This window comes from Salvelinus alpinus, chromosome 39 (genome assembly GCF_045679555.1).
Source record: "Salvelinus alpinus chromosome 39, SLU_Salpinus.1, whole genome shotgun sequence".
NCBI classification, from domain to species: domain Eukaryota; kingdom Metazoa; phylum Chordata; class Actinopteri; order Salmoniformes; family Salmonidae; genus Salvelinus; species Salvelinus alpinus.
Genome location: NC_092124.1, coordinates 567,056 through 576,841, shown reverse-complemented (window position 1 = coordinate 576,841; position 9,786 = coordinate 567,056). Strand labels below are relative to the sequence as shown.

Sequence of the window (9,786 nt, the reverse complement as noted above, 5' to 3'; positions counted from 1 at the left end):
AAGGTTCAAATCTTAGCCATGTCCATTAAATAAAGTTTAATGGAACACTTGGGGACTTTTAAAGGGCAAATTCAAGTAATTTTCCAATGACACAGTGGTGTTAGATAATATTTATTATTGTGCTAATTAATAACACCACAACATCGCAGCTTTCTATCATATATAATTTATGTAGGCTACTATTTATTCTTTAGGCCAAAGTTTTATCGCAGTTTAGGGTGGGAACCATGATACAATGTGAAATTAACGCATGGGTAGGCTATGTTCTTAAAATGTAATTTTAAGCTTGGCTTTTTAATGTATCTTCATAATTCAAAATAGGTCTTATTGTTCTGATGAATGTGATAGGCCTCGTAATTAGGCCATCAACATTCACACGTTAACAGCGAGGTCGAGAGGGTGACATTGTTGCTGGTATGCGCATGCGACTTTGAAGACTTTGGCTTAGCTTGCCAACTTTTTAACAATGTGATGTTATTAATGATGTGGTGAGGATTTGCTTCATAGCCTGACCTGTAGCAAATGATGCGTTTGAAGAGCCGGAAGCGCGCGCGTCTCCATGTTATGTGCTGATTAAGGCCTTTGTAATTATCATTAATTGTCAATGAAATTGTATTTTTAATATCTTCAGGCCTGTTCCTCCTAAGAAGTTGGGCTATTTAGGACAAGCTTTCACCCCTGTAACGAAAGTATTCCTCCGTGTTGTATGCATTAGGCCAATACCTTCAGAAAAATATGTTTGGTTCATGATTTTGACCATTTCTAACCTGGTGTTCCAGCTTTGAAAACAGACTCCTATTCTTGCATTTCTCAAATACAGGAAAACATGTTTGATCGTTGTTTGGACACTGCAAGAGATAATATTGTCTCTTGTAGAACATTATGTAGCTTGTGACTTAACCGACACAATAGTAACCTATGAAAGCAAAACATAAGCCATGTAATTACATTTACAAAGGGACCTGGAGTTGCTTCCAAAGTCCCGCGTGTGCCCAATCCATTCCCTCTCCACTTGGTTGCTGAGACAGTAACAGTCGATATCAATCAAACACTATTTTATTGGTATTTCTGGATGGCTTAACTCAATCATTCTGTTTGCACAACAATAATGCATCAATAATGTACCTAAAATAATATTTTAAATCAAAGACATGTTAAGTCAGCCTACTTGCTGTCTATAGTCTGCACTGTTTGGGAAGAATATAGCCTGCTATTTTCTTATAGGCTTTGACTATACTTACAACCCTGATTACCAGGTTAAATATAAAAGATCTGCACCAAGACCATTGATTTTCACTTTCACCTGTGACAAATACTAATGTAGGTGAATGCCAGCCGGATCCCATTGGTAACTAATAGGCTAATGGGTCTGTGTGATTATAGAAGCCCACCTTGTTTCAAACTCCAGGCACAACGTTACTAGTCTGTACATGCTCCTCGCGTCAGCCTTTCCATGAGACCCATCGCTGCAGCGTGGAGATCAAGAGGTTTTGCACGAATAGGTCATGTGTGCGCGCAGGGGGCTTCGACGTCTACCGATAATTAGCCTACAAGTGCGTCGCTCCGTCCTCGACGTGTGTAGGAGCTTGACCTGTGCCTTGGAATGGGACCAAATCCTACGCGCACGTACATTGCAATAGGCTAATTACGTAAATGAATAGGTGGAATTTATTTTCACTAAATGACTACAGAAATGCAACGAGTAAGAGTAATGCGAGTAGCAGCTAGTGTTCACTAGCAAGCGGTAAAATGCCGCTCGCTTGTGGGCATGCTGGCTGCATATGACAGCATATAGCAGCACGTTCGATTGTGCGTTAAGAATTCAGCATAGCAAGTTTGAATGAAGGTCTTGTTATTAAATGGGTAAATAGTTCAATAGTAATATTCTCTAAAACGCTCTGGTGACAAACAAACTTTGCTGCCCTGTTTCCAATCATCCACATGGCTGGGAGAACATATTCAAGTAAGTAAATACATGTTGAAAATGTACAAAAAAACAATGTATTATTAGCTAAATAGCTACAGTGCAGGCTAACTCAAATGAGCTGCTAACGTAGCTAGCTATTTAGCCAACTTTACATACTGTATAGATGGCTGGCTAAGTGAATTAAATATCACCAGCTAACGTTACCTAACTTCAAATTAGCTGGCTATATTGATGTATTTATCACTGAAATGTATTTGTAGGTAGCTAGCTAACAGCCATGGAGGAGGGTGAAAGGATAGTAGTCCCAACTGTAAGTTTGAGAGAGTAGGCTATTCTGGATAGGGCAGGTACTTTTGTGAGGTTCCAGTCCCTAGAAGTGAGGACGGATATAATAGTAACATAATATTCAGTGCCGTCTAATTTGAGTATAATGAAGTCTGTTTCTTGTGAGGTTTTCTGACCTCAGATACAGAGAGCTGTGAAAGCCTGTCTGCAGACGAAGAGGTCCCAAAGAAGAGCAATGGTTCTCAGTCCTGGTCCTGGGGACTCAAAGGGGTGCACATTTCTGTTTTTGCCTTAGCACTGCACAGCTGATTCAAATGATCAACTGATCATCAAGCTTCAAGTGTTATTTATGTATTCATGTGTGATGCTATCCTTGATATGATCCTGCTATATTGTCACATGCTACACATGCATATGTGTGTGTGCACATGCATCTATCAATCCAATGTTATCATGATTTGTTCTACTTTAGTAATCCACAATGACCTGGTGATGTAAAAGTCTAATAATAACATTATCTTCCATATTCCTACAGACAGATACCTTGAAACTGGAGATTCCTTCAAAACGACTGCCTACAGTTACCATGTAGTGCACTGCAAGGTTGGGTGACCAGGGCCATCTGGAACTGCCTCCTGGAAGAATTCAGACGTGTGAAGGCTACCTGTGTCCTGCACAACTTCATGAGGATGGACAAGAGGACCAGGAGGGGATCTGCAGCTCGCCGCCGTGTGCCAGAGGAGAAGTCTGCTCAGCAGGATGTTTCAAGGATGAGGTCCAACAATGCAGCAAGAGAGGCAATCCGTGTGCGAGAGATCTTCACCTCCTACTTATTTGAAGAGGCTGCTGTTCCCTGGCAACACCATGGACTACATTACACTGATTTCTACTTCTCAGGTGAGGATGCTGTTTAGGTAAGGGTGTGATGTCTGTACAAAAACAAAACAGACTATTTTAAGTCACCCATATTGAAATAATGTACAACAATTAGACACCCTATAACTCACACCTACACACTTATTTATCAATCTGATTGCTGGATTGTGTTGTACAGTAAGCAGGCTCAGGTGTATAACTGTGGCTCCTTCCACCTTCAAACAGTAGGTGTAACGGATGTGAAATGGCTAGCTAGTTAGCGGGTACGCGCTAGTAGCGTTTCAATCAGTTACGTCACTTGCTCTGAAACCTAGATGTAGTGTTGCCCCTTGCTCTGCAAGGGCCGCGGCCTTTGTGGAGCGATGGGTAACGACGCTTCGTGGGTGACCGTTGTTGATGTGTGCAGAGGGTCCCTGGTTCGCGCCCGTGTCGGGGCGAGGGGACGGTCTAAAGTTATACTGTTACATAGGCAAGAGGGCCAACCATGGAGAATAGTAAGACACTTCATTATTTCTATAACTGCGCTATATTCAAATCAAATCAAGTTTATTTTATATAGCCCTTCGTACATCAGCTAATATCTCGAAGTGCTGTACAGAAACCCAGCCTAAAACCCCAAACAGCAAGCAATGCAGGTGTAGAAGCACGGTGGCTAGGAAAAACTCCCTAGAAAGGCCAAAACCTAGGAAGAAACCTAGAGAGGAACCAGGCTATGAGGGGTGGCCAGTCCTCTTCTGGCTGTGCCGGGTGGAGATTATAACAGAACTATGCCAAGATGTTCAAAATATTCATAAGTGACAAGCATGGTCAAATAATAATCATGAATAATTTTCAGTTGGCTTTTCATAGCCGATCATTAAGAGTTGAAAATAGCAGGTCTGGGACAGGTGGCGGTTCCATAACCGCAGGCAGAACAGTTGAAACTGGAATAGCAACAAGGCCAGGTGGACTGGGGACAGCAAGGAGTCATCATGCCCGGTAGTCCTGATGTATGGTCCTAGGGCTCAGGTCCTCCGAGAGAGAGAAAGAAAGAGAGAATTAGAGAGAGCCAAGATTTTCAAAATGTTCATAAATGACAAGCATGGTCAAATAATAATCAGGAATAAATATCAGTTGGCTTTTCATAGCCGATCATTAAGAGTTGAAAACAGCAGGTCTGGGACAGGTAGGGGTTCCATAACCGCAGGCAGAACAGCTGAAACTGTAATAGTAGCTAGGCCAGGCGGACTGGGGACAGCAAGGAGTCATCATGCCCGGTTTGCCGTGACGTATGGTCCTAGGGCTCAGGTCCTCCGAGAGAGAGAAAGAAAGAGAGAAGGAGAGAATTAGAGAGAGCCAAGATTTTCAAAATGTTCATAAATGACAAGCATGGTCAAATAATAATCAGGAATAAATATCAGTTGGCTTTTCATAGCCGATCATTAAGAGTTGAAAACAGCAGGTCTGGGACAGGTAGGGGTTCCATAACCGCAGGCAGAACAGCTGAAACTGGAATAGCAGCAAGGCCAGGCGGACTGGGGACAGCAAGGAGTCATCATGCCCGGTTTGCCGTGACGTATGGTCCTAGGGCTCAGGTTCTCCGAGAGAGAGAAAGAAAGAGAGAACAAGAGAATTAGAGAGAGCATACTTAAATTCACACTGGATAAGATAGGAGAAGTACTCCAGGTATAACCAACTGACCCTAGCCCCCCGACACATAAACTACTGCAGCATAAATACTGGAGGCTGAGACAGGAGGGGTCAGGAGACACTGTGGCCCCATCAGAAGAAACCCCCGGACAGGGCCAAACAGGAAGGATATAACCCCACCCACTTTGCCAAAGCACAGCCCCCACACCACTAGAGGGATATCTTCAACCACCAACTTACAATCCTGAGACAAGGCCGAGTATAGCCCACAAAGATCTCCACCACAGCACAAACCAAGGGGGGGCGCCAACCCAGACAGGAAGATCACGTCAGTAACTCAACCCACTCAAGTGACGCACCCCTCCCAGGGACGGCATGAAAGAGCACCAGTAAGCCAGTGACTCAGCCCCTGTAATAGGGTTAGAGGCAGAGAATCCCAGTGGAGAGAGGGGAACCGGCCAGGCAGAGACAGCAAGGGCGGTTCGTTGCTCCAGAGCCTTTCCGTTCACCTTCACACTCCTGGGCCAGACTACACTCAATCATATGACCTACTGAAGAGATAAGTCTTCAGTAAAGACTTAAAGGTTGAGACCGAGTCTGCGTCTCTCACATGGGTAGGCAGACCGTTCCATAAAAATGGAGATCTATAGGAGAAAGCCCTGCCTCCCGCTGTTTGCTTAGAAATTCTAGGGACAATTAGGAGGCCTGCGTCTTGTGACCGTAGCGTACGTATAGGTATGTACGGCAGGACCAACTCGGAAAGATAGGTAGGAGCAAGCCCATGTAACGCTTTATAGGTTAACAGTAAAACCTTGAAATCAGCCCTTGCCTTAACAGGAAGCCAGTGTAGGGAAGCTAGCACTGGAGTAATATGATCAAATTTCTTGGTTCTAGTCAGGATTCTAGCAGCCATATTTAGCACTAACTGAAGTTTATTTAGTGCTTTATCCGGGTAGCCGGAAAGTAGAGCATTGCAGTAGTCTAACCTAGAAGTAACAAATGCATGGATAAATTTTTCTGCATCATTTTTGGACAGAAAATTTCTGATTTTTGCAATGTTACGTAGATGGAAAAAAGCTGTCCTTGAAACAGTCTTGATATGTTCGTCAAAAGAGATCAGGGTCAAGAGTAACGCCGAGGTCCTTCACAGTTTTATTTGAGACGACTTTACAACCATCAAGATTAATTGTCAGATTTAACAGAAGATCTCTTTGTTTCTTGGGACCTAGAACAAGCATCTCTGTTTTGTCCGAGTTTAAAAGTAGAAAGTTTGCAGCCATCCACTTCCTTATGTCTGAAACACAGGCTTCTAGCGAGGGCAATTTTGGGGCTTCACCATGTTTCATTGAAATGTACAGCTGTGTGTCATCCGCATAGCAGTGAAAGTTAACATTATGTTTTCGAATAACATCCCCAAGAGGTAAAATATATAGTGAAAACAATAGTGGTCCTAAAACGGAACCTTGTGGAACACCGAAATGTACAGTTGATTTGTCAGAGGACAAACCATTCACAGAGACAAACTGATATCTTTCCGACAGGTAAGATCTAAACCAGGCCAGAACTTGTCCGTGTAGACCAATTTGGGTTTCCAGTCTCTCCAAAAGAATGTGGTGATCGATGGTGTCAAAGGCAGCACTAAGGTCTAGTAGCACGAGGACAGATGCAGAGCCTCGGTCTGACGCCATTAAAAGGTCATTTACCACCTTCACAAGTGCAGTCTCAGTGCTATGATGGGGTCTAAAACACACATATTCCTGTTGAACACTGTCTCTACCTACCTTCTTTTCTCAATAACAGTCTCTCTACTTCACTTCATCCCTCTCCCCTTCTCCCTAAACCCTATAGGTTATATCAGCTGTGTGTAACTTGCCTAGTTAAATTAAAAAATAAAATTAAAAATATCAGCTGTGTCGGTGAACCCCTCCCGCATCTGAATTGGCTACATAGAGGGCACAGCGTGATCAGAGGTGAGGTCACTTGGTCGGGTTAACAGGAAGTATTATTAGAGATGCTTTACATTGAAATACAGATAGAGATGCAGTAGTCCCAGAGTTAATGATACAAGGTCAGTTTTGCATTTCACCTCCTGATGATTATGATGACTGACAGTGTTAGAATAAAAAAAAATTAAAGCATGGCTTAGGGCCTCCCGGGTGGCGCAGTGGTCTAGGGCACTGCATCGCAGTGCTAGCTGTGCCACCAGAGACTCTGGGTTCGAGCCCAGGCTCTGTCGCAGCCGGCCGCGACCGGGAGGTCCATGGGGCGACGCACAATTGGCCTAGCGTCGTCCGGGTTAGGGAGGGTTTGGCCGGTAGGGATATCCTTGTCTCATCGTGCACTATCGACTCCTGTGGTGGGCCGGGCGCAGTGCACGCTAACCAGGTCGCCAGGTGCACGGTGTTTCCTCCGACACATTGGTGCGGCTGGCTTCCGGGTTGGATGTGCGCTGTGTTAAGAAGCAGTGCGGCTTGGTTGGATTGTGTTTCGGAGGACGCATGGCTTCGTCTCTCCCGAGCCCGTACGGGAGTTGTAGCGATGAGACAAAATAGTAACTACTAACAATTGGATACTACGAAATTGGGGAGAAAAGAGGGTAAAATTTGAAGAAAGAAAAAAAAAACATGCTATCTCGCTCTCCATCTGTCTCTCGTCTGCAGGTATGTTTTGATGTGAAAGAGGATGCCAACCCCCAGTCCCGTCATCGCCACCTCACCCGCTCTTAAGATAACCTTCGGGCCAACTGAGAGACTGGTTATGAGACACCACTAGAGACACTATTATGTAATTGTGATGAACCGAGAGAATATTAGGGTAGCACTCTGATTCATTAATCATATCCTCTCTTCCCTGCTCCTCTGTTCTTACCTCTTTCCCTTTGTCTTTTTATCTCTCTCGTCGCCACCTCTTTCTTCCTGTTTTTATAATGCACACCAGATATGCATTGAAGTACAGATTGAACTTCTTTATAATATTACAATTATAATATGTTTAATGCATGTATTATGTATTTATAACACTTGGATAATGAACTTCTTTCAATAAAGCATTTGACATTCTCTACTGGTTGAAATTAAGTCTCTCATTTGATGAAATACTCCATCTATCCTGTGTTTATCAGATGAAGGAAATTAGATTTTGAGATTAACTGGTTTTAGAGTATTTACATGATGCATAGGAAGTGGAGTGTACTGTTTTTAAAATTCTATTTCTGTATATATGAATAACAAATACAATATAATAACAATACTCTATGGGGGTGCCACAGGGTTCAATTCTTGGACCGACTTTCTTCTCTGTATACATCAATGATGTCGCTCTTGCTGCTGGTGATTCTCTGATCCACCTCTACGCAGACGACACTATTCTGTATACTTCTGGCCCTTCTTTTGACACTGTGTTAACAACCCTCCAGGTGAGCTTCAATGCCATACAACTCTCCTTCCGTGGCCTCCAATTGCTCTTAAATACAAGTAAAACTAAATGCATGCTCTTCAACCGATCGCTGCCTGCACCTGCCCGCTTGTCCAACATCACTACTCTGGACGGCTCTGACTTAGAATATGTGGACAACTACAAATACCTAGGTGTCTGGTTAGACTGTAAACTCTCCTTCCAGACTCACATCAAACATCTCCAATCCAAAGTTAAATCTAGAATTGGCTTCCTATTCCGCAACAAAGCATCCTTCACTCATGCTGCCAAACATACCCTTGTAAAACTGACCATCCTACCAATCCTCGACTTCGGTGATGTCATTTACAAAATAGCCTCCAAAACCCTACTCAATAAATTGGATGCAGTCTATCACAGTGCCATCCGTTTTGTCACCAAAGCCCCATATACTACCCACCACTGCGACCTGTACACTCGCGTTGGCTGGCCCTCGCTTCATACTCGTCGCCAAACCCACTGGCTCCAGGTCATCTACAAGACCCTGCTAGGTAAAGTCCCCCCTTATCTCAGCTCGCTGGTCACCATAGCAGCACCTACCTGTAGCACGCGCTCCAGCAGGTATATCTCTTTGGTCACCCCCAAAACCAATTCTTCCTTTGGCCGCCTCTCCTTCCAGTTCTCTGCTGCCAATGACTGGAACGAACTACAAAAATCTCTGAAACTGGAAACACTTATCTCCCTCACTAGCTTTAAGCACCAGCTGTCAGAGCAGCTCACCTGTACATAGCCCATCTATAATTTAGCCCAAACAACTACCTCTTTACCTACTGTATTTATTTATTTATTTTGCTCCTTTGCACCCCATTATTTCTATCTCTACTTTACACTTTCTTCCACTGCAAACCAACCATTCCAGTGTTTTTATTTTTTTAACTTGCTATATTGTATTTACTTCGCCACCATGGCCTTTTTATATTTTTATTTATTTATATATATATTTTGTTTGCCTTCACCTCCCTTATCTCACCTCACTTGCTCACATTGTATATAGACTTATTTTTCACTGTATTATTGACTGTATGTTTGTTTTACTCCATGTGTAACTCTGTGTTGTTGTATGTGTCGAACTGCTTTGCTTTATCTTGGCCAGGTCGCAATTGTAAATGAGAACGTGTTCTCAATTTGCCTACCTGGTTAAATAAAGGTGAAAAAAAAAATAAAAAAAATCTGCATAACAAATCTAGTTAAATCATGTGTCTAGTCTATTGCATAATTCCAATGTGTAACCGTTGATGCCCCAGGACCAAGATTGGTAAACACTGTTGAAGTGTATATTGTACTATTGTAAAGTGGTTGTTCCACTGGATATCATAAGGTGAATGCACCAATTTGTAAGTCGCTCTGGATAAGAGCGTCTGCTAAATGACGTAAATCTAAATGTATATTTGTAATACATACACCTTAGTCAAATACATTAAACTCAGTTTTTCACAATTCCAGACATTTAATCCTAGGAAATATTCCCTGTCTTAGGTCAGTTAGGATCACCACTTTATTTTAATAATGTGAAATATCAGAATAATAGTAGATAATTATTTCTTTCAGCTTTTATTTCTTTCCTCACATTCCCAGTGGGTCAGAAGTTTACATACACTTAATTAGTATTTGGTAGC

At 42.9% G+C, this 9,786-nt stretch overlaps 1 long non-coding RNA gene across 3 annotated transcripts; it reads left to right on the top strand.

Annotated features, from left to right (window-relative positions):
• The first annotated feature begins 1,548 nt into the window (after window positions 1-1,548).
• LOC139566829 (uncharacterized) lies at window positions 1,549-7,780 on the top strand. Of its 3 annotated transcripts, none has more exons than XR_011673166.1 (4): window positions 1,549-1,963; window positions 2,364-2,482; window positions 2,748-3,109; window positions 7,378-7,780. It is a non-coding gene; the product is annotated as an uncharacterized lncRNA (long non-coding RNA). The 3 variants fall into 3 exon arrangements; XR_011673165.1 differs by having other exon boundaries at window positions 1,551-1,963; window positions 2,379-2,482; XR_011673164.1 differs by lacking the exon at window positions 1,549-1,963 and having other exon boundaries at window positions 1,970-2,482.
• Window positions 7,781-9,786: the final 2,006 nt, after the last annotated feature.